We start from the raw sequence: 25,385 nt of genomic DNA on the forward strand, positions 1-25,385 counted from the left end.
TAATAATATCATGAAAGCACTCTTACAAAGTCAGCAATATATTTGCTATTTGGCCCCTAACTCACATGTGTAATCAACTCAAAATTTTGTAATGACATCAGTAGGACTGGCTCTAAACCTTGTACTTTTAAACTTTTAACAAATAAATTCTATATCAGAACAAAGATATGATTTTAGTTTAGTTACCATATGAGATTATGACTGTATACCTCAGTCTAGCTAATTCCTCCCTGTTAAATTGCAACCAAGTTTAAATTCCTCATAAAAACAACTTTAGAATAACCACTTCCAGCCCCCCAAAAGACCAGGGAATTGGGACAACGACTCCTCCATAACTTCTTCAAGCTGTACATGGACGTTGAGATATCCTTGTGGGTAACGGGGTACAAAGAATGAAGCAAATGTTGTAGCCGACGTGTCCTGACTGGACCCAGCTGAAAGTCCTTGAGACCAGGAATCCAAGTAGGTACATTCTGCAAAATGCAACTCTCAAGACAAAAGTTTAGAATTGAGATATCTTGTTTGATTCTCCTGAATCAATTTTTTCAGGCAGTCTACCTCTGATCAGTATGACTCTGTGAGGTTTCCAGAGCCTAATCACACTTTTTAAAAACACAAAGACAAAATCTTTCTCCCAAAATACTGTGTTCCTTAGTCTGAAAACAGAAAAGCTTGTATCTTGCACTCTTTCCCAGAGTAATAATATAACCATAAAACTCAAAGTCACACCCATCATGAAGACTAAACAATTTTTTAAAAAGGAAGTAAGCTAAACAACGATAGGATTTTGTACTCTGTGATATCAGTAAATTAACCCAAAATTCCCATGGAGCCCACGTTAAGAGAATCCGAACTTCCTGTTGTGGTAAATATCAAAAGTAACCACAAACCCTGGCTAGCTGGCATCAACGAGCCATTATGGCCTTTAGCAGTGCAATTCATAAAACAAACCAAATACTTTCTATCAATTCCAATATCAATAAGCAACATATCAAACCATGACTTTAGCCCAAAATAATCTCAATCTGTCAAGCTCTCTACACGGAGCCACAGATTTTTATTTACCCTTAGTAACTTCTATAATATATGTCTGTAATCACTCTCCCTGGTGTTAAAGACATTTATCATAACTCTCTACTTGGAGTTAGTGACCAATTTTTCCCTATCTAAGTTCTGAACCATAGATGAAAATCATCACGTGATTCGGGTAATCTCTTTACTCTCCTTAAAACAAACTTAAACACCTATCAATTCTAAAACCAATAAGCAACTTAAAACTCAGGACTTTAACCCAAAATATATCCATCTGTTAAGTTCTCTACCTGAAGCCACAGATTTTTCTTTAACCTTAATAACTTCTATAACATATGTCTGCATTCACTCTCCCTGGTGTTACAGACATTTATCACAACTCTCCACTTGGAGGTAATGACTAATTTTTCCCTATCTCAGTTCTGAACCTTGGATGAAAATCCCCACTGATTCAGGTAATCTCTTTACTCTCTTCTTTCTAAAACCAAACTTAATCCCTTTTAATAATACCTGTAATTAAGAAGTAGCTTGTCTAAATAGGATTTCAACCCAAAATCCCCGTGGAGCCCATGGTAAAAAGAATATGAGTATCTTGAAAGACTTTCTATCTTTAAAAAGAGGCTTTTAATCTCTAACTCTCCAAGCTGTCATTACTTATCACACAGTAGGGGACCTTCAGCCTGTCAGCCCAGGCTGCTTCCCTGTTTCTTTGTTTTAATTCCCACCCTTAAGATATCACATGACTTAACATGGTGCCTGCCTCCTCTTAGAAAATAAAATCTTTCTCTCTTAGGATTACTAGTGGACTCTTGACCATTACATTGATTCGCCATCTGTTGTTGTAAAAATATAGAAAATAAAAAAGGTATAGTTTGTCTTTTACCCCGCTTGGTCTGCACCACGGTGCCCCAAGATATCTGCTAGATATCTTGGCGAAAACACATCCGAACTCCTCGGCGGCCCAGAGTCTCTTTTCGCCACACACTTTCCTACACTCAAACCGTCACATAAAAGAACACACAACACAATAATCTTTGGCCCAACTGATAAGATATAATTGCCCACCTAAACATCCAAAGCCCAGTACCATCCATCCCTTAAAAACATTTATAACAACCTGTAAAGATACAGCATGGAATCTTAATGTCACCCACCATATTGTCCTGCCATGGCTTCTTCCCTCTCCTGTCTCTTCTCCTCTCTCTCTAGTAAAGTTTCTTTTATGAATGTGGGTGACTTTGCATTTAGAGACTAGATATTCAGAAATCTTGTAGATTTACCTTTGATGAGCGTGAAGTGTTTTTATTCAATTTTCAATAGCTTTTGATTGAAATTCTATTTTATTTGATATTATAATAGCTTCTATACCTTATTTCTTGCGACCATTTGCTTGGAAAAAATTTTCCCAGACTTTTAGTCTAAGGTAGTGTATGTCTTTGTCAGTGGGGCATCATTCTTATATGCAGCAAAATACTGGGTCCTGTTTATATATCCCATTTGGTAATCTATGTCTTTTTAATTAATAAATTGATTTCATTGATTTCAATCAGTATTATGGAAAAATGAATTCTGTTTCCTATTATTTTTGTTGATGTAGGCAGAATTATGTTTGTGTGGGTATCTTCTTTTTTGTTAGTTGAAAGATTACTTTGTTGCTTTTTCGATAGTGTAGTTTCCCTCCTTGTGCTGGAGTTTTCCACCTTTATCCTTTGTAGGGATGGATTTGTAGAAAGATAATGTGGAAATTTGGTTTTGTCATGGAATATCTTGGTTTCTCCATGTATACTAATTGAGAGTTTAACTGGATATAGTAGCTGGGGCTGGCATTTTTGTTCTCTTAGGGTCTGTATGACATCTCTCCAGGATCTTCTATCTTTCATTGTCTCTCTTGAGAAGTCTCATATTTCTGATAGGTCTGCCTTAATATGTTACTTGGCTTTTCCCCTTACTTCTTTTAATATTCTCTTTATTTTGTGCATTTGCTGCTTTGACTATTATGTGATGGGAGGAATTTCCTTTCTGGTCAAATTTATGTGGAGTTCTGGAGGCTTCTTGTATGATTGTGGGCATCTTTTTCTTTAGGTTAGGAAAGTTCCCTTCTACAGTTTTGTTAAAGATATTTATTGTCCTATTAATTGCCAATATTCACTCACTTCTTTACCTATTACCTTAGCTTTGATCTTCTCATTGTGTCCTGTATTTTCTGGATGTTTTGGAATAGGAACGTTTTGCATTTTGCATTTTCTTTGACTGTTGTTTCATTGTTTTCTATGGTATTTTCTGTCCCTGAGATTCTCTCTTCTACTCCTGTATTCTCAGGTGTAGTTTTTCTGACTCTTGATCTCTTTCCTAGGTTTTCTGTGTCCAGGGTTATCTTCCTTTGTGATTTCTTTATTGTTTCTATTTCCATTTTTAGACCCTGGACAGTTTTGTTCAATTCCTTCACTTGTTTGATTTTGTTTTCCTATAATTCTCTAAGAAATATTAGTGATTCCTTTTTAAGGGCTTTAATCTGTTTACACGTGTTGTCCTGTATTTCTTTAAGAGAATTATTTATTCCCTTCTTGAAGTCCTCTACCATCATGATGAGATCTGCTTTTAAATCCCATCTTGCTTTTTTGGTGTGTTGGTTTATCCAGGACTAGCTGTGTTGGGAGAACTTATTTTCTGAAGATACCAAGAAGCCTTGGTTTCTGTTGCTTATATTCTTGCACATGTCTCTCACCGTATGATTATATCTGGTGAGAGCTGGTTTTGTTGTCATTGACAGTTGCTTTTCCACCCTTTAAGCCTGTGTGTCAGCAGTCCAGGGAGAACAGCTCTCTGGTGGGATTAGTGTATAGAGAACGTGGCACTGGGTCAGCTCAGGCACAGATGGAAACCCGAAAGATCCTTCCCAGATTACTTTGCAATCATGTGTCTTGAGTGTTTTGGGCAGATACCCCTGAACAGAAGTGGCGGTTCCACCTGTACTGTCAGTTTTGCCAGCATTCTTGGGAGAACAGCTCTGTCCTTGTGGGATTAGAGTACATAAATCTATAGCACAGGGTCAGCTTCAGGACCTGATGGAAACTGGAAGGATCCTACAAGACTGCTCCTAGGTTTCTCTGTCCTGAGTTGTTGGGGCAGGTCCTTCTGAGCAGAAATGGTGGTTTTACCTGTGTTCTTAGGTTTGTCCGCACCCTTGGAGACCAGCTCTCTCCTGGTGGGATTTTGATACAGAGAGCTGTGGCAAAGGGTCACCTCTGGGCACAGACCATTATTTTTCCTTTTTATCTTAAAGTGGACTTATTTCGTGGAGACTTAGTTTCCCCACTTCTCAGAGCTCCTAAGTTTGGATCCCGAGGAAAGAGACAGATTGTGAAGTATGGATTGTGGTTCTAAAATACTTATGATTGTCTTTTATGTATTTTAATCTGATTTTTATTATGATATTGACAATTTTATCATCCTTTTGATCTCGAAGAAGATGTAAGAAATCAGTTCACTGCTATTATAACATTTTTGCAAATTATAATATAATAACATAATTTCCCAACTTTCTTTTCATCCCTGCAGATATTTGGACCTATGCTGCTTGTGTGTATACAATTTGCTTTGTGAAAATTAATTTCTTTTTCTACTAAACCTTTTCTATTGCCCTACATCTCATATTAATGTATATCCACTTTGTCATTTCTAGTCCTTGGTTTTATCCCACGTGTGAGATGTGTATATGTGCTTCAACAGTAAAACACATCCGGTTCCATGAGAGAAATGCAAGAGAGTTGGACCTCTTTCACATAATCATGCTGTTTCACAAGTTTCTTGAAACCATAAACTACCATCTGTCTTTCACTGAATTCCTTATTAGTTCATGCTTTTTTACTCTGGGACCACCATTGGACCTCCTTAAATATCCCATGGAACTCCCTTACCTTATCTTACAGCATAAGCATACAATGAAGCTCAGAGCCTGGTGTCTGGTCCTTAAAATCATATGCATAGCTGCCTGTCTCATGAAGTGTGAAAATGAACCCAGTATTTATACTGCTTTTCCAGTATGAAGGCATTCCCAATTAGTTCCTGCATTAAGAATTTTATTCTATTGGGTACCTGAACAGATTTTGTGATGGTAAAATATGATAAAGAACATATGGTTTCCAATGTTTAAATGGCCACACCTTAAACAGTTTTTTCATATTCCATTAGGTGCCTGAACAGAGTCTGTTATGGTAACATATAATAAAGAACATATGATATTCAAATGGTTAAATTGATACGTCTTAAAAAGATTCTTCATTTCTGAATAGAATGACTATTCCAAGAGTGGACTAAGAGCAGAATTAGTAAACCAAGGGATCTATGAGGCATCAGGATTAGGTTTGTGCAATTATCCATGTCATGATATTTTGATGAAAAGTGGGAAAGTTCCTGATCTTGGATTGGTTTGATCAATCTAATTTGGCAGAGCATTGACAAACATAATCAGGTTTAGCTGGATAACAGATTTGTCCCTTCAGTCATATTGATAATTGCTCAATTTGCATTTTCATCTCCTTTTAATATTCATCCCAAAGTACCACTGAAAAATCCTAATAGCAAGGAATTGTTTGCTTAATTAATTCATACCCACCAATGAAAAAAGAGACTAAGATTTCATCATATTTTGGGAATTGTATGAGAAAGGCAGTCACTGCCAACAATAGACAAATTACTGTCAAGAGAAGGTAGAGTATAGAAATTTTCTTTCTACCACATAAAGCAACATGTTTGTGTGTGTGTGTGTGTGTGTGTGTGTGTGTGTGTGTGTGTGTTTGTTTGTTTGATTGTTTTGGTAAGTAAACCTGATCTACTCTTTGTTTTGGGAGCCATCTTGAATGCTTCAGTATGTTCTAAGCCACAGAGATGAACATAGGGAATGCCAAATCTGAAAAAAAAGACATGTTCTTTTTCTACATATTTGCATTTGTCCATGACACATTCCAGTGCCATGACGATTTCTTAATAGCATGTCCCTACTGTCTGTAGGACTCAGTGCTAGCCAGAACACACCACAGATATAAGTGACTTTGCTTAGTCATTGGACACCTACTGCTCAGATTTTCAGGTAGAAAAGAAATGAAATGTACTAGAGAATTTTGCATTCTGGTACCATATGTGCTGTTTGTGTATTCAGGGATTAGTCATGTGTATTTGTGATACATTTACTATATCAGATGTGAGATGTTACATCCTGATAATCTACTCTTCCATCATACCTCTCCATTACTCTGAAACATAGTCCCAATCACTTCTTGGGCCTAGTCTGGTATTAACAAAAACTCAAAGGAGATTCTAAGTGTCTCCATTCCAAGGCATTCCAATTTTAAACTTTTTATAACTTGAGCCAGATTCAGTGGCAGTCCATCTCAAACAGATTTTACTCCTATGATAATCAGCATGGAATCTGAGGACATTGCAACACAATATCACTCTCACTGAGGGTCAGTAGATAGAAGCCACCATATTCAAACTAGAAGTGTTCTCCAGTTGTCAAACACTCAAAGAAAATTCATTTTCTCTGAAGTCTTACTGGGTACATAAAGCACAATTAAGGGTAGGCTAATTGTGCAACAGTAGATAGCCAAACAAAATTAACTCAAGATGTTCTGTCTCATAAAGCTTTGTTTGTTTGCTTGTTTTCTTAAATGTCTTGTAGTTACATATTATGATTTATGATGATGTACTTTGGTTATATAATTTTTGTGTGCATGTCTGTATGTCTCTCCATGCATATGTGCTTCTTCTATTTTAGTTTTGTTTTTTGTTTTGTTTTGTTTTGTTTTTGTCTCTCTAAGAATTTTGGTAGTTTCTGGAAAGTATAGACTGAGAAAACAATTCATAGGGAAAAGATATTTGACTTAATATGATCCTTGGCCATTTTTTTCTTGTTCTGTCCTTCTGAACCCAATAAGAAGCATTAGATGCCACTCTTTTGGTGGACTGAAACCTCTAAAAATGTCAGCCAATGAATACTGTACTAGAGAAATATTCTTGTCAAATATATGCACCAGTAGGAACAATTGGGACAGCACAGTGTTATGCTATTGCCTAGCTTGGTGTTTTATGTATGACTTGTCTCACTGTGTCTGTCAATCATGTTGACAATAGTAATTAATAGCATCCTCAGACTCTACACTGTTGATAGTGAGAGACTACCCCACACCAGATCTAGGCAACTCCATTTGCCAAGCATGATGCCTCATACATTTGGAGATTGGTAATCTTCTCTGATTTCTGCTGATACCATACTAATGAGCTATCAGTCTAATATGAGACCATAGTATGGGAAATTATGGTGACTTTTTCACCCAGAAATGCAGAGAGGGAAGTTCTAGTCTGGGTTGTCTGCACATCACATATGATATCAAGCATTTAAAAATACAAAAAAAATAGCCCACATGATTGAGCATATATTTTTTATAAAAGACATTATCTGAAGAGCTGGAAAAAGTGACCTAAGGTAAGCAAATACCTAACTGCTGTTCTTTCTTAACTGGGAGCCAGAACAATAGCAGTCCCCTAGCAAAGTTAATGCAGTATCCTGAGTCCAGATGATTCCTGTAAGATTGTGACCATGCAAATATATAGGGACTAGGCACAGCTTCTAGCCCAGCTCATTTCACTAAGGACTCAGCGAAGGGTCCACAGTCCACAATTGTCTCCCACCACAACCAGGATATTAAAGTTTTTCTACCAAAACTAATTGAGTTTCTGGTGGCAGAGAAGAAGGACCCTCATGTTCTAAGAGAACCACATTTTTGAATAGTTCTAGGTTTAGTTTATACTCTCCCTGTTATTTCCTAGAAATATGGCACATTCAGCATGGCATGAATATAAAATTATAAGGGGCTTTCTTTCTACTGTTCCATTTAAGACAGCCACTGTTCATTATAGAACAATGTTAGAATTTATGCAAGTTAGAGGCTTCCTTCATGGTTGTCTGTCAAGACTCTTGGTCACTCTCCCTTTTTATTTTTACTCTATCTTCCCATATGCTTGAAGAGAAATATAAACACTAATAACCACCAGAAACCTAAACAGCACAGCGACACATGGTTAACACAGAAGAATAGTATTCATTATAGTCATAAGTTTTATCCAAATTTGTATTACTCCACATGTTATTTTTCTCACAAGCTGCTTCCACTGAGGTCAATAAAATTCAGGAATTTTCTTCTTTCCTTTCAGTTTCTAAACAGGATATTTTGTGGAGCCCAGAAGCCATTGCTTCTGCTCTCTATCCAGTCTGAATATAAATCTTTGTCTTCTGGGGTAGAGATCTTACAAATCCATGAAGATACTCTGTTCTCTAAACCTGAATATTTGTGACACCTCAAAATACCTTTCAACTAAGAGAAATAAAATATCAATTTGAGTCACTAGGAGTTAGGTCCCAAATGTTGTGAAGAGAGAAAAATACGGCATGAATATGGGTGCTTTTTATAAGGAAGTGCAGATTCATGGGTACAGGGTATTTCCTCACATAGAAATACAAAAAATTCTGGAGTGTGATTAAGAAGTATGGGCCTAGAAGAATATTGACATGGGTGGTTGCAATAGCCATGGTTCTTCTTAGTCACAGATTCATAGAATGAAACTCTCTCTGTGTCTCTGTCTCTCTCTCTCTTTCTCTCTCTCTCTCTCTCTCTCTCTCTCTCTATGTGTGTGTGTGTGTGTGTGTGTGTGTGTGTGTGTGTGTGTGTGTGTGTGTATGTGTGTGTAGTTGCTGAGTTCTAAACCTGAATTTCTTGGGTATTCTTCAGTATATACTAGAATCCAAAAATAGAAGGTTTCCATGTCATTGAAAGATTGGATATACTACCAAGACAAGGATAAGCAAGCCAAGAGCAAAGAGAAACTTGTTTCATATGCTTAGACTTCCAGCGAAAGAGATAGCCCAAATTAAATATATGTTATTCTTATTTCGATATCTAGATCAAAGTAATGTCTTTTCCTGTTTCAAAAGTCTACACTGGAAGTAGATTCTTCCAACTTTTCTGTATTAACATCCCAAATGCTGTTTCCTTGAAATATCACCCCCAACCCCGCCAGAGGCTCTCTTCCTTCCCACTCTGAGAGGGTGGGATGCCCTGGGTACCTCCCACCCTGGAATCTCAAGCTTCTGCAAGATTTGATGCATACTTTCTGACTTAGGCCAAACAATGCAGCCTTGTTGGGGAACTAGTACTAAAGTCAGGCTACAGATTTAGGGAGAGTGTCTATTCCAGTTGTTAGAATTCCCATGTGGAGACTGAGTTTCACTTCTTTTCCTGAGGTTCCATTCCAGGCCTTGTGTGTTCTTTGGTTTGTGGCTTAGTCTCTGAGAGATTTCATTGGTCCAGTGGAAATGACACTTTTGGTTTTCCTGTGGAGTTCCTGTCCCCATCAGGGTCTTCATTCCTTCCTCCAGGTCTTTCATAAAAGCACATGACCTCTGTCTAATGTTTGGCTGTGGGTATCTGCAAATAGAAGTTAGAATCAAACAAATCAAATCACCAAATTTAAAAGTAGCATACATAAGTCCTATACTGGATGTCGGGTTTGTGAAGATCTTTTCTCAAAGAATAAGCTACTGTTTAATCTTGTTGAAAATGTCTTTTGACTTACAGAAACTTTTCAGTTTCAAGAAGTCCCATTTATCAATTGTTGGTCATAGGCCTTAGCCATTGGTGTGCTGTTAAGGAAATTTTTCCCTCTGCCAATGAATTCAAGGTCATTTCCCACTTTCTCTTATATTAGATTCAGTGCAACTGGTTTTATGTTGAGTTCATTGATCCACTTGGACTTAAGCTTTGTGCAGGGTGACAAATAAGGATCACTTTGTATTTTTTTAATTGCATACTGCTAAAACTGCTAGTTCGACTACCCATTTTTTTGAAGATATTTTCTTACCCACTGTTTGACTTTAGCTTCTTTGTAAAAGCTCAAATATCAGTACATGTATGGATTTATTTTTGTGTCTTCTATTCTATGTCATTTATCAAAATGTCAATCTCTATATCAAGACCATGCAATTTTGATCACCATTGCTCTGTAGTACAGCTTGAGGTCAGGGATACTGTTTTCTCCAGAAGTTCTTTTATTGTTCAAAATAGTTGTGGCTATCCTGTTTCTGTTGTTGTTAGTAGTGGTGGTGGTGGTGTTGGAACTGGAGGTGGTGGCAGTGGCTTTGTGTGAGCTTGTGTGTGTGTGTGTGTGTGTGTGTGTGTGTGTGTGTGTGTGTGATCCACCATCGGACCACAAGAATTTAAACAGGAAGGAAACCCCAAGTAAGAATGCCTAATCCCACTTTGAAGTGGAATATAATTGTGGGATGCAGAGGGAGGTAAATGTACGGGAAAAGGGATGGAAAGTTGGGCCAGATCAATAGAGAGACCCAGAGGGTCAGGGAATTGGAAGGAATTATATAGCTGCCTGGGATCAGAGCTGGGAAAAAATCTTGAACATCCCAGAGACCTGGGATGGGGGAGGCTCTCAGAAGTCAATATAGACAATCTTAGTTGAAATGACCAACAGTTGCTATATGGAACTTGAAGAGACAACCTCTAGTAGTTAGACAGGCTCCCCAGTGAAAGGAGACAGAAACCAGCCTTCTAAATTTTTCACCCCAATTTTTCCCATCTAAAAGACATACAGGGACAAAAGGGGAGCAGAGACTGAATGAATGGCCAACCATGACCGACTCAGTTTGAGATACAACCTGTGGGTGGGTATAAAATCTTGACACTGTTACTGATGTTTTGTTGTGCTTGCAGACAGGAGATTAGCCTAGCTGATCTCTGAGAGGGTCTATCAGCAGCTGACTGAGACTGATGCAGATACAGTCAATCATTGAACTGAGGTCAGGGAACACATTGGACTTTATTGGAAGGATTGAATGAACTGAAGTAGGGGGCAACCACACAAGATGAGCAAAAATGTCAACTAACTTGGACCCCTGGGAGTTCCCAGCAACATAGCCATCAACCAAAGATCATACAGAGGATGCGCCAAGACCCCTGGCACATATGTACCAGAGTACTCTCCTGTCTCGCATAATGGGAGAAAATGTGCCTTATCCTGTAGAGATGTGATACCTCAGGGAAGGAGGGTTGTCATGGGAACATAGTCTCAATGGCATTGCGGAGACAAGATCAGGGGAAATGTCTATTATGGGAGCCTGGAATGGGGAAACATCTTTTTGGATGTTAATTAATTAATTAAGTAATTAAGTAATCTTTCACTAGAGAAATGAAAATCACAATGACCTTGAGATTCTACCTTACACCAACCAGAATGTTTAAATAAAAAACTCAAGTAAGCGCTCATGCTCATATTGTCAAGGCTGTGGAGAAAGGGGAACATCCTCTATTACTAGGAGGATTGCAAACTTGTACAACTAGTCTGGAAATCAATCTGACATTTTCTCAGAAAATTGGAAATAGTTCTTCCTGAAGAACCAGCTCACTGATACATTCTATTGGGTTTAGGTTACTTCACTCAGTATATTTTTTAGTTCCATCCATTTGCCTACAAAATTCATGATGTTTTTGTTTTTAATAGTTGAATAGTGTTCCATTAAGTAAATGAACCACATTCTCTATCTATTCTTTGGTTGAGGGACGTCTGGATGACTTCCAGTTTCTGACTACTATAACTAATACCACTTCTGGTGATATACTAAACAAATTGCCCCCACCATATCCCAAGGACTGGTGATAATTGATTTCTTATACCAATTTTTGTCCTCAGCTTTTTGATATTAATAAAAATTACAGAGTAGATGTGCATTCTGAGGTTCTAAAGTAGATATAACTGATTTTTATATGAAAGCCTAGAGTTCTGATTCTTCTAAGATCCTTGTAAGAATACTTATAAAAATGACATATAAAATAATTTATCCTCTCTTTGTAACTGCAAATTGCTGCCTGCTTTTAAGAGAAACTGGTCGAGAAGTCTACATTGCTTTCTCACATTTTATAACTCTATAACAAGTTTCTTATAATCAAATGTATGTGGGTTCATGGAAATAGTTTTTTTCTTTATCTGTATTACATAATAGCTTTTCATAAATAAGTATTGGGAAACACACTGCTTTTTTTTTGTTTTGTTTTGTTTTGTTTTGTTTTTTTCCGGAGCTGAGCTGGGGACCGAACCCAGGGCCTTGCACTTGCTAAGCAAGCGCTCTACCACTGAGCTAAATCCCCAACCCAACACACTGTTTTTGTCATAGTCATTTGCTAGAGAATTCAATCACATTATAATTTTATACTGCTTGAAAAAAATTCTGCAATATATAATCTATGGAAAAGTTATTGTTGTTTGGAGTATGTTCTGTCACCAACTGTATATATACACATATACATGTACATTAATGTACATATATATGGGTATATGTATGTATATATATATATGTATCTATTTATATGCTTATGTAGGTATATAGTAATTAATATTTGTTTATATGTGAAATGCATGAAGCCTTCTTGTAGCATCTCTGCTCCATCCATATACCAGGTATGCATTTATTTCTTTATGTATGTGTACACACACACACACACACACACACACACACACACACACACACATACACACTCACACACGCAATGCTTGGAGACTGATTTTTGCAACTTTGTTCCATCCATCCTCCTTGGATTTCTATATATGTGTACATATGTATATATGTATAAATGTATAAGTATATTGAAAAAGCCAGAGTTGGCCCCAATCTGAGACCAGTGGGGAGATTCCGACCACAAACTTGAGAGCACAAGGACCCCTCCCTTCCAGGAAAAAACACGCTGGTTTAGTTCCTAGAACAGCTGCATGCTAAACTGTCACACAAATCTACTTGTACCTTCCAATCAACCCCCACTTGGGAAATTCTTGATCAGTACACTGAGTCCAATCTGAAAGTTGTTTTTCTCCACCGAATATACATAGTACACTGCTTAGTTACCAGTGTACAAATTTGGCCCCAATTGTTTGCAATTTATATAACTCTCTGTGAGTTCTGCTCAGCGTCATCTCCCCTTGAAGTGGGATGACTCTGACATGTCAGAATTAAACTCCTCTTGCTTTCACATTGATCTCTGCCTCCATGAGTCTCATTCAAGATGTCCTGGAAGAAGTTCAGATCAGACCTCACATTTCATGCATTGTCCAGGAAACTTACATCTTATATAGGTCCCGTGGGAGAGTGGTGAATCAAAGCAGTGACAGCTAGAGAAAGGCACCAAGGCTGTCTGTGTTTCCTTTCTTTGTTTGAATTCTGCTTTCAGTTTGGTTCATCCTTGGAATTGTCAGGAATGCTTAGAGAACCTGTGTGTAACAAGAGAAAGGCTAGGATGATGCTTCAGCCTTTCAAACTCCAGTTACAGTGTGAGCTGACAGGGTCACCATAGTAACTAAGGAGGGGCTTGGAAGAGCTCCAGCCTCACTGGCCTGGTTCTGGCCTGAGCTGCTAGGACTTTGATCCAGTGGGATGCTGACAAAGTCACCAGAATCTATGGGCATCTTGCTCTTGACAGGAGCAGATAGCCTGCGTACCACCATCTACCTGTGTTCATCTCCTTGCTCATGGCAGGAGCAGGGAGATGGTATCTGAGTCATCCCATCTGTGGCAGGGACAGGCTGGTCTGTGCTTTCCAGCTCGGAGCTGGCAAGGTCAAGAGAATCTGTGTGAATTTTGGCTGTGACCAGAGCAGGTTGTCTGACTTATTTCGTCTGTGGGATGGGCCAGTCCATGTACTTCTCCTGCAGAAGGGGGCAAATGGTTTGTGTGTTTCTGCATGTGGGGTGATATGAGTTGTTTCATTCATGGCAGGGACAGATTGTCTGTTTCTTAGACTGTTTTCTCACCTTAATATTGTTCTGTAGTTAAGACTCAGGACCACGTTATACAGCTTGGAGTGACCTGCTTTTGATGTTAAATGGCCTCTGGAGGGAGACCCTTTACGTTTCCACACTGCTGTCATCAACAATAGAGGATAAAATGTTTCAGAAGTTTTCCCTCCTCCTCCTTGTTAACACTTCTTTGTCAACAGGAACAAAAGCTGACTCCAACCTAGCAGCCAGCTCCATACTTGTTGAAAGCATTTGCTTTAGGGCTGGAGAGATGACTCCTTTGGTAAGAGTACTGACTGCTCTTCCAGAGATCCTGAGTTCAATTTCCAGTTCAGTTTCTTTGTTTGAATTCTGCTTTCAGTTTGGTTCATCCTTGGAACTGTCAGGAATGCTTAGAGAGCCTGTGTGTAACCAGAGAAAGGCTAGGAGGATGCTTCAGCCTTTCAAATTCCAGTTACAGTATGAACTGACAGGGTCACCATAGTAACTAAGGAGGGTCTTGGAGGAGCTAGCCTCACTGGCCTGGTTCTGGCCTGAGCCAACTGGGTTGCTAGGACTTTGATCCAGTGGGATGCTGACAAAGTCACCAGAATCTATGGGCATCTTGCTCTTGGCAGGAGCAGATAGCCTGAGTACCACCTACTATCTATCTGTGTGTATCTTGCTCGTGGCAGGAGGAGATATCTGAGTCATCCCATCTGTGGCAGGGACAGGCTGGTCTATGCTTTTCAGCTTGAAGATGGCAAGGTCACCAGAATCTGTGTGAATTTTGCCTGTGACAGGAGCAAGTTATCTAACTTATTTAGTCTGTGGGATGGGCCAGTCCACATGTACTCTGCCTGCAGAAGGGGGCAAATGGTTTGTGTGTTTTGCATGTCGGGGGATATGAGTTGTTTCGTTCATGGCAGGGACGGATTGTCTGTTTGTTTCTTAGACTGTTTTCTCACCTTAATATTGTTCTGTAGTTAATACTCAGGACCACTTTATTTTTTTTTAATCTTTATTAACTTGAGTATTTCTTACTTACATTTTGATTGTTATTCCCCTTCCCAGGTTTCCAGGCCATCATCCCCCTAACCCCTTCCCTCCCCTTCTATAGGACCACTTTATACAACTTGGAGTGACCTGCTTTTGATGTTAAATGGCCTCTGGAGGGAGATCTTTTATGTTTCCACACTGCTGTCTTCAACAGTAGAGGATAAAATGTTTCAGAAGTTTTCCCTCCTCCCCCTTGTTAACACTTCTTTGTCAACAGGAACAAAAGCTGACTCCAACCTAGCAGCCAGCTCCATCCTTGTTGACAGCTTTTGCTTTATGGCTGGAGAGATGGCTCCTTTGGTAAGAGTACTGACTGCTCTTCCAGAGATCCTGAGTTCAATTCCCAGCAGTCACTCGGTGATTTCTTTTTTTTTCTCAAGACTGACTCTGGATTTTACAGCTCATACTGGTTTATCCCCTCCTCCCCTGCCTTTCTGCTTAGTGCAGACACAGTAGACACTGGCATCCAGGGTCCCTGGCAGAAGTGGTATATGTATCCCTCAACAGAACTTGCAACAGTCTCCTGGCCCTGCAGGGAACACACCTAGATTAGGGCTTGAATGTAGTAAAAGGTGGGGAACATCTCCAGATTTACCAACTGGCTCTGTAAATAGATCACAACAATAATTTGGTCGAGGTTTAGACATGATATTTGATAAGAGAAAACAGAGAATTCTAGTAAGGTAGTGTTGCCTTAACCCCTCCAACCGGAATATGCCTGTGCCAAAAAAACACGACTCGATCAATTAAACACAAACTCGCACCTGATTGGGCAGATCTACCACTACACTATCCTATTCCCCAGTTCTGAAATCCCTCATCACTAGCAGTTTCTCCATGCCATGACCTTCAGCTCCCCCTTCCTCCTTCTCCTGCTACCCCTTTCTCCTCCTTCCAACTTCCCTCTCCACGCCCCAGCACCAGCTCTCACTTTTATTTTACATATTAAATAGGAGAAGCTTCAGATAAAGTCACCTGAGTCCAGAGTAGGTGACTATGCAGCCTTAGCTTGGGGCAGTGGAATTAGCATCAAAATACAAATAACTCCAGGGAAAACCACAGCAAGGTAGCCTTGGCTTTCATCAATTAGTTAATGCCAAATATTAGAGAAAAGTTATAGATTCAAGCTAAAGAAAGTTGCAGGGAGAGTGGAGAGAGTGCAGATTAAGACCAGAAAATTTTAATTAAACCGTTCAGGCCAAGAAATCTTCAGATAGAGGAAAAAAGAAATTCCAAGCTTCAATAAGTTAACTTTGTGACCTATAACTACCTGACTGCACCATCCTCTGCATGATACTGAAAGACCACCAGGGTGGGGAAGACCCCTACTCAAATCTCGAGACGACGCACTAACCCCCCCCCCACCCCCGACAAGAACTCAGGAGAGACCGGTCTTGGTGTAATAAACAAGAGGTGTATTTGAGGAACCAGAGCTCTGGGGAAGACAAGTATCTCACACAGGAGACAGAGGAGTTGACCCTGAGCCCAATTAGGGGAAGGTATTTGTAGGGAAAATTGGTTTGTAACTTGGGCTCAGTTCAACTATAGGCCACCCTGCTTCTGGGGCAAGCTGACCCTAATTCTTGTTTTTCTCAGTACTGTTCAGTCAGGCCTTATCAAGGCGAGATGGTTTGTGGTGACTATAGCCAGGCTACATCCCCAAAACATGTTATGTTATTCTTTGCTGTGAGGTGCACTTGTCCTCACAGCAGGGTCAGTAGGGGATAGTTTAAAATCTTTATTCTTTCAATACAATTCTTTGTCTCTGCTACTGAATCTGATTGGAATTAAATATACCAAACAATGCACAGATGTGAAACGATAAATAGAAGAAATTTCCTAAAATATTAGTTGGAGCACAAAGTTTGCATAATGTGCCACAAGCCATTCAAATTGATTTGAACAACTACTACTATTTTATTTTATCTTTCAGGGTTTGTTTGTTAACAATAGGCTAGTGACTAAATGTTGTTGTGGTTCCATAGTTGGTACCATAGGTTTAGAATTTGGGAGTAATGAGAGTGTCCTTGAAGTTGCTGTGGTTCCAGCTTGCTAAATGTTTTAGTGTGGGCCATGATGTTATTGTTGTTGGTAATATACAGTCAACATAGTAGAGTCTGAATTGCAAGAAATTAATCTATTCCTGAACTTGCCTGCTTTTCTCTGACCCTGTCATTACCTGTAGTATTATATTTTGCAAGTCTGACTTGCCTTCTTAGTAAGCAAAGAAATGAATCAACATTTAAAAGAGTAAAGCCTCCTTTCTTTTTACACTCAACTGTGAGAGCCAATACTAAAAGAGACAGAAAGGAGAAACATGAAAACACCAAGAAAATGTTTATCTAAAATGTCTTCAGCAACACATTCCTCCACGATGAAACAGAATACTCTGTCTACTGTCAAAAGATGCACATAGACAAGAAGGTAGAATCTTTTCAGAGAACAGAGGAAATCAGCCATTTCCTGTGATTAAAACCAATCTCAATCCTTAGATAAACCTCATTTTGCTCTTCTAACTAGTTCCTATAATATCAGTAGAATCAAGGAATACAAGTTGAATATCTCAATATTCTAAGGTGAGAATTCTTATTGAGGTAAAATCAAGGAGTAAAAACTACTATGTTCCTCCAGAGAGTCAGAATAAGTAATCAAAATACTGATTTTACATGAGTATTTTACTCTGTATATTCCCTACTCAAAGTCCCTTCCTTTTCTCTAGCACATTCTTTATTGCCTTGTCCTTTCTGATTATGGTCCCCAGTTAATGGCAGAATATTATGATTATATTTATTCTACTATATTATTTCAGTATGATCTTCACATATCAAAATCCCTAGCTGATCACAGTTGCCAAATCCCATTTGCCACATAATAAACATAGAATTCAAGAATTAGGATATTTTGGCTGGTGAACTGTTTTGCAGCAGGCAGTGAAAAGTACCCTGATTTCTGGGACAGATAGGTCAAATCCCTGGGAGACTCTACATGGGAGAGCAGGTGCATTCCCATTCTCACAGAATATCAGGACCACATGCTCTGCCTCCCAAAGGCCACTGTAGAGAAGTTTCAGACAGATCAGTCATGGAGGGCAATGCCTCAAGCCCCTCCTCTACAGGAGAGGTCATGCTCACAGGTTACATAGGCCCAAGACAGATCAGTCACAGATTAAAATGCCTCAACCCCTCCTCCACAGTGAGGGCATTACCACAGGTCATGTAGGCTCAAGACAGATCATAGAAACAGGATCATGCCCTCGAATATGTAGATGAGGTCTGACCCATCTAAAAACCTATTTAACTTTCGTATTTAGAAATAAAGGTGTGCAGGAATTATTCTGTCTTCCGAGAGTTTCTGTCATAAGAGCTGTAAAACTATAGTTGGGGAAGAGATCTGCTCTTTCAGAAATTGCTGCCAGAAGCTTCCCTGCACTAATCTCCTGCTAGTCAGTCTCCTGCAGGCTCAGCCAGGCCAAGCAACCAAAGCAGCAGGCAGCAGCTAAAAGGAGAAGGACCAGAAGTTAGGGGTGAAAAAAGTTGTTTCCCCCCCTGACAAGGCTCTCTCCCTGCTGCCCAAACCCAAACTACTAGATGGGCAAGAGATAGAAGTGAGGAATACCAGGAGTCGGAGCCCTACAGTGAAATACTATTTATGTGCCATCAACTTTAATCATATGGTATCAGCATTGTTCCTAAACTGTCTTCCAGTTAGGAGAAATAAATCTCTTAACAGCAGATTTATGATAGAATAAATGATGGGAGAAATCCTAGTCTTAGAGACATCTGCTAAGTGAGAGTAAGGACTGGAAAAGCTTCTGATATGTGTAACATAGACTTCATGTTTCACCTGATAGTGAAACCTGTTAGAGAATCCTGTCATTTTATGTGATTGGATGGAATGCTGAGGGAGAGTTGTTGCTTCATTCTATCTGACTTTCCAGGGCAGTTATGTATTTACTAATTTTTTTATTTCTTACTTAAAAAATAAAGCAAACAATCAAAACACCAGCAACAAAACAATGAACAAATTAACCAAATAAAAGTAATTTCATACATCATGATATATCCTTGGGTTAGAGCCTGAGGTTATCTTGAGCCATCCTTATGACTTCACTTCAGAAAAAAATGGAGCTAATGAGAAAAGAAAACAAAAGATAAAAAAATGAAAAAGTAAAGAAAGGAAGAAAGGAAGAAAAAACAGAAGGAAGAAAGAAAGTATTAGTCATTTTAGCAGTGTAAACAGGAACATAAGAATTCCTCCATTCTCCAGGGAACAAACTACAGAGGGCATTACTTTGCTTCATGAAACAAAGGTGGGTATTTACTAACCGTAAATAATTAGTTTTATTATGGCCCTTAGTCTTTACAGATCTAACAATATAGATTTATCATTGGGAGAAATTGCCCAAATTGTTAACATTAGACTCAAAGAGCTTTATGTACAAAAATTGGACAGGTTGCATGGGGGCATTCAGACAAGGGTTTGTTGATTGTATGATGCTTCCCTAGAAATCAGATTCTTTATCTAGAGTGGAACAACCTCTCCCCAAATTTTCCACATCAATGTTTGCATGTATTTTTGAGTTATCTTTGTTCAGGTCTTGTTTAGGCAGCTGTCATTAGCCAAGAGGAAGGCAGCTTCTCGGACATGTCTAAGAAAGATAGGAAGCACCATCAGGGGACTACTACAATTAAACCCTTGTCCACACCTCATCTCTAGAGGAAGTAACTGAGCTCTAGGGAGTTAAAGAGTTCTTATTCTAGTCTGTATCACTGTGTGGGTGGGGTACTACAACACTGCTGGCAGTAATAAGTTGCAACATCTTCAGTCTCCATGGAGCTGATTATGAGAGAATAAGAGGTCCCAGACCCACTGCCACTGAAGCGATTTGGGACTCCAGAAGCCAGCTTGGATGTGCCATAAATCCAGAGTTTGGGGGAGGCACCTGGCTTCTGCTGATACCAGTTCATGTAACTTACACTTGAGCTGGCACGGCAGGTGAGGGTGACCTTCTCCCCCGGAGATGCAGCCATGGTTGTTGGAGACTGGGTGAGAACAATATCTCCATTGGACACTATGACAATGGAAAGGCAAGAGAGGGAGGGAGAGAGAGAGAGAGAGAGAGAGAGAGAGAGAGAGAGAGAGAGAGAGAGAGAGAGAGAGAGAGAGAGATTAGTATACTAATATATACACAAAAATAATTTCATTTCATTCAATACTCAGAGGACATAAAAGTTTATCTTAATTTACCGAATTTCCCCAGGTTTCTGAACTCAAACTCCTATCCGTCACTTACCTGTGACACTGAGTAGCAGGAAGCTGAAAATCTGCACGTGAAAATACATTGTGTTTTTAATCTGTCTCTGGCAAATTATTGCTCCTTCTATAAGTACACCCCTTGAGAGGAACTGTGAGACATTTGTGGTTTCTGCAGTTGAATTATGCAAATTTTAAGATGTAGTCCTGTGAGTTCTCCATTTATAAACACATGTAGTCTGTTAACAAGGGCAAATCTGAATAATCCAGGACAATGACTACTTATTTGTTGTCACTACATTTACAAGGAAGAAAATTTCTGCTTTTCTTTTCCTCCTTTGTGTTATATAACTCTGTCATAAAGTATTACTCATGTATTTGAGGACCAGCTTGATTTGTTCAATTGAGTAATTTAAGTTAAATTTTTCTTGTGACAAAGTTGGTTCAAGGATGACTGTTTATAATGTTGTCAGAGAATCTTATCTGCACCTACCAACAGTGAATGACAACCCTTCTTTTTTTGTTGTTGCTCTCAGATTCTTGGCTATCTTGGTGGCCTCGCAATTACCATTTTTCTTTCTTTTTTTTTTTTGGATTTTTTATTAACATTTCAATTGTTATTCCCTTTCCCATTTTCTAGTCCATAAATTCCCTATTTAGTCCTTCCCTGTCCCCCTTCTTTTATAATGGTGTTTGCTCTTCTGAACCACACGACCCTTTCTGACTATCCACCCTGACATTCCCCTACACTAGGGAGTCCAGACTTGGCAGTACCATAGGCTTTGCCTCTCATTGGTGTCCAAACAGGCCATTCTTTGCTACATATGCAGCTGGTGCCATGGGTCTCTCCATGGGTGCATGTGAGCTCTTGTTGATTAATATTGCTCCTCCTATGGGGCTGCAAATTCAGCTCCTTCAATCCTTTCTCTAATTCCTCCATTGAGGACACCATTCTCAGTTCAATGGTTGACTGCCAGCATTCACCTCTGTATTTGTCCGGCTCTGGCAGAGCCTCTCAGTAGACAGCTGTATATTTCAAGCTTCTGTCAACATGTACTTCTTGGCATCAGCAGTATTGTTCAGGTTTGGTTGCCGTGTATGAGCTGGAAACCATAGGTGGGGCAGTTTCTGGATGACTTTCCTTTAGTCTCAGTTCCAAACTTTGCCTTCATATTTCCTCCTATGAATATTTTTGTTTGCCCTTCAAGGAAGGAATGAAGCATTCACACTATGGTAGTATTTCTTGAGCTTCACATGGTCTGTAGATTGTATCATGGATAATCTTTTGGGCTAATATCCCCTTATCAGTGAGTGCATACAGTGTGTGTTTTTTTTGGGGGGGTTGTGATAGGGTTACCTCATTCACGATATTTTCTAGTTCCATCCATTTACCCATGAATATCAGGAACTCTTTACTTTTAATAGCTGACCAGTACTCAGTTGTGCAAATGCACCACATTTCTCTATCTATTCCTCTGTTGAGGGACATCTGAATTGTTTTCAGCTTCTGGCTGCTATGGATAAGGCTGCTATGAACATAATGGAGCATGGCTCCTGATTATGTGTTGGAACATCTTTTCTGTATAAGCCCAGGATTGTTACAGCTGGGTGCTCAGATAATACTATGCCCAATTTTCTAAGGTAGTGCCAGACTAATTTCCAGAGTGGCTGTATCAGCTTGCAATACCAACAATAATGGAGGAGTATTCCTCTTTCTTCACATTCTTCCCAGCAACTATTGTCAGTTAAGTTTTTGATCTTAGCCATTCTGACTGGTCTTAGGTGGATTCTCCGGGTTGTTTTGATTTGCATTTCCCTGATTACTAAGAACTTTGAATATTTTGTTAGGTGCTTCTCCTCCATTTTATATTCCTTGGTTGCAAATTCTTCTTTAATCTCTGTACTCCACTTTTAATAGGATAATATAATTGTCTACATTCTAACTTCTTTAGTTTTTGAATATATTTGATATTAGCCCTCTATTTGAGGTAGGATTGGTAAAGATAATTTCCCAATCTGTTGGATGCCTTTTGTACTAAGCGAACTATCCTTTGCCATACAAAAGCTTTGCAATTTTATGAAGTTCCATATTTTGATTCTTAATCTTAGTGCATAAACTCTTGGTGTTCTGCTCAGGAATTTCTACCAGTGACCATGTAGTCAAGGCTCTTCATGACTTTTTTTTTCTATTAGATTGAGAGTATCTGATTTTATGTGGAGATCATCAATCTACTTGGACTTGCACTTTGTATAGGTCAATAGTAATGGATTGATTTGCATTCTTCTACATGCTCACCTCCAGTTGAACCAGTACCATTTTTTTAAAAGTATCTTTTTCTTCCAGAGTATGGTTTTAGCTCATTTGTCAAAGACCAAGTGACCATAGGTGTCTGGGTTGATTTCTGGGTCTTTAATTCTACTCCATTCATCTACCTGCCTGTTCTGTACCAATACCATACAGTTTTTATCACTACTGGTGTGTAATACAGCTTGAGGTCAGGGATGGTTATTCCCCAAGAAGTTCTTTTATTGTTAAGGGTAGTTTTCTCTATCTTGGGTTTTTTATTATTCCAAATAAATTTGTGAATTGCTCTCTTTAACTGCATGAAGAATTGACTTGGAATTTTATGAGGATTGCATTGTATCTGTAAATTGCTGTTGACAAAATGGCCATTTTTACTATATTATTCCAGTCTGAGCATGGGCAGTTTATCGATCTTCTGAGATCTTCAATTTCTTTCTTCACAGACTGGAAGGTCTTGACATACAGATCTTTCACTTACCTGTTTAGAGTCACATTGATGTATTTCATATTATTTATGACTGTTGCAAAGGGTGTTGTTTCCCTAATTTCTTTATTCATCAAGTATAGGAAGGCTACTCACTAGTTTGAGTCATTTTGCTATCCAGGCTCTCTGCTGAATTGATTATAAGGTGTAACAGTTCTTTTGTATAAATTTGGGGTTACTTAAATATACAGTCATATCATCTGCAAATAGTGATATTTTGACTTTTTCCTTTTCAATTTGGATCACTTTGACCTCCTTTTCTTGTCTGATTGCTCTAGCTAGTACTTCAAGTACTATACTTTCTGGGACTGCTTCAATTTTCTCTCCATTTAGTATGATGTTATCTACTGTTACACTGTGTATTTCTTTTACTATGGGCCTTAAATTCCTGATTTTTCCAAGACTTTTAAGATGAAGGGGTTTTGAATTTTAATAGCTAATGAGATGATAATGTGTTTTTTCTTTCAATTTGTTCATATAGTGGATTTTGTTGATGAATTTCTGTATATTGAAACATTCCTGCATCCCTGGGATGAAGCTTACTTGGTCATGATGGATATTGTTTTGATATGTTCTTTGACTCAGTTTTCAAGAGTTATATTGAGTATTTTCGCATCGATATTCATAAGGGAATTTGGTCCAAAATTCTCTTTCTTTGTTGGGTCTTTGTGTGGTTTAGGTATATGTGTAATTGTGGCTTTGTAGAAGGTATTGGGTAGTTTTTCTTCTGTGTCTATTTTTTGGAAGAGTTTGAGCACTATTGGTATGAGATCTTTTATGAATTCTCCACCAAACTCATCTGGTACTGGGTTTTTTGTTTGTTTGTTTGTGTGTTTATTTCTTTTTGTTGTGTTTTATTTTTGTTTGGGAGACTTTTAATAACTGCTTCCATTTCTATGATTTATGGGAATGTTTAGATGTTTTTCTGATGGTGATTTAACTTTGGTATCTGGTATCTGTCTAGAAAACTGTTCATTTCATCCAAATCTTCCAGGAATTTTGAATATACCTTTTTTTTTAAAGTAGGATCTGATGCTTTTTTTAAAATTTCCTCAGTTTCTGTAGTTATGTCTCCTCTTTCATTTCAGATTTTGTTAATTTGGGTACTGTCTCTGTGCCCATTGGTTAGTCTGGATAAGTATTTAATCAATCTTGTTGATTTTCTCAAAGAACCGTCTCCTGGTTTTGTTGATTTTTTTCTATAGTTCTTTTTGTTTTTACTTGGTTGATTTCAGCTATGAGCTTGATTGTTTCCTGTTATGTACTTCTCTTGCATGTATCTGATTTTTTTGGTCTAGAGCTTTTTGATACATTGTCAAGCTGCTAGTGTATGCTCTCTCTAGTTTCTGTGGGAGGCACTCAGAACTATGGTTTTCCTCTTAGCACTGCTTTCATTGTTTTCTATAAGTTTGAGTATGTTGTGCCTTCATTTTCACTTAATTCTAAAAAGTCTTTAATTATTTTTTCTTTATTTCTTCCTTGAACAATATATCATGGAATAAAGCATTGTTCACTTTCCATATGCATGTGGGCTTTCTGCAATTTTGTTTTTATTGAAGACCAGCCTTAATCTGTGGTGATCTGATAAGATGCATGGGATTATTTCAATCTTCCGGTATCTGTTGAGGCCTCTTTTGTGACCAATTATATGGTCAATTTTGGAGAATGTAACATGAGATGCTGGGAAGAATTTGTATTATTTTGTTTTGGATGAAATGTTTATACAACTGTTAAAACTATTTGGTTTATAACTTCTTTCAATTTCTCTATGTCTCTTTTCAGTTTCTGTTTCTGTTATCAATCCATTGATGAGAGTGGAGTGTTGGAGTTTACCCCTATTATTGTGCGGTATGTAAAGTGAATTATTAAATATGCTTTTCTGAGCACACTATTCTAAATAAATGGATACTTTCAATTCAAGGTAAACCATGGTCTCATCCCTGCTTGTGTGTGGTCAGCAGGTAGCTGTTAGTCGTATACTTGTTCCTTTAGAATAAACTGGTCTTTCATTATTTTGTGAATTTTTTTTTTACATTTCCAATTGTTTTAAAAATTTTTTTCATTTTTATGAAATTGGGTATTTCTTATTTACATTTCAAATGTTAATCCCTTTCCTTGTTTACTGTCCACAAGCCCCCAAACTCCTTGCTCTCCCCTTCTATTTGGGTGTTCCACTCCCTATCTACCCCCATTACTGCCCCCCCAATAATCTCCCTACACTGGTGGTCCAACCTGGGGACCCTTTGTTTTCTTGGATTTCCATGAAGAGGACTTTTATATTGTACTAGTAACGATACTAAATCATCCTTCGTGTTATATTATATTAATAGTCCAGCACATTGGTCAATGTTCATAAAAAATATGTCTATTATTCTAATTTAATGAGTAACAAAAAGGAATGTGTTTAAGGGAAGACAAAGAGCA

The 25,385-nt window shown here is 38.5% G+C and overlaps 1 long non-coding RNA gene across 1 annotated transcript; it reads right to left on the reverse strand.

Moving 5' to 3' along the window:
- Nucleotides 1–6,840: 6,840 nt before the first annotated feature.
- On the reverse strand, nt 6,841–14,282 carry LOC147994895 (uncharacterized). Its single transcript, XR_015686664.1, has 3 exons — nt 13,897–14,282; nt 13,211–13,356; nt 6,841–9,515 (listed from the first exon to the last, which is right to left on the reverse strand). It is a non-coding gene; the product is annotated as an uncharacterized LOC147994895 (long non-coding RNA).
- Nucleotides 14,283–25,385: the final 11,103 nt, after the last annotated feature.

Source organism: Rattus norvegicus, chromosome 4 (genome assembly GCF_021556685.1).
Source record: "Rattus norvegicus strain SHRSP/BbbUtx chromosome 4, alternate assembly SHRSP_T2T, whole genome shotgun sequence".
In the NCBI taxonomy this organism is placed as follows: domain Eukaryota; kingdom Metazoa; phylum Chordata; class Mammalia; order Rodentia; family Muridae; genus Rattus; species Rattus norvegicus.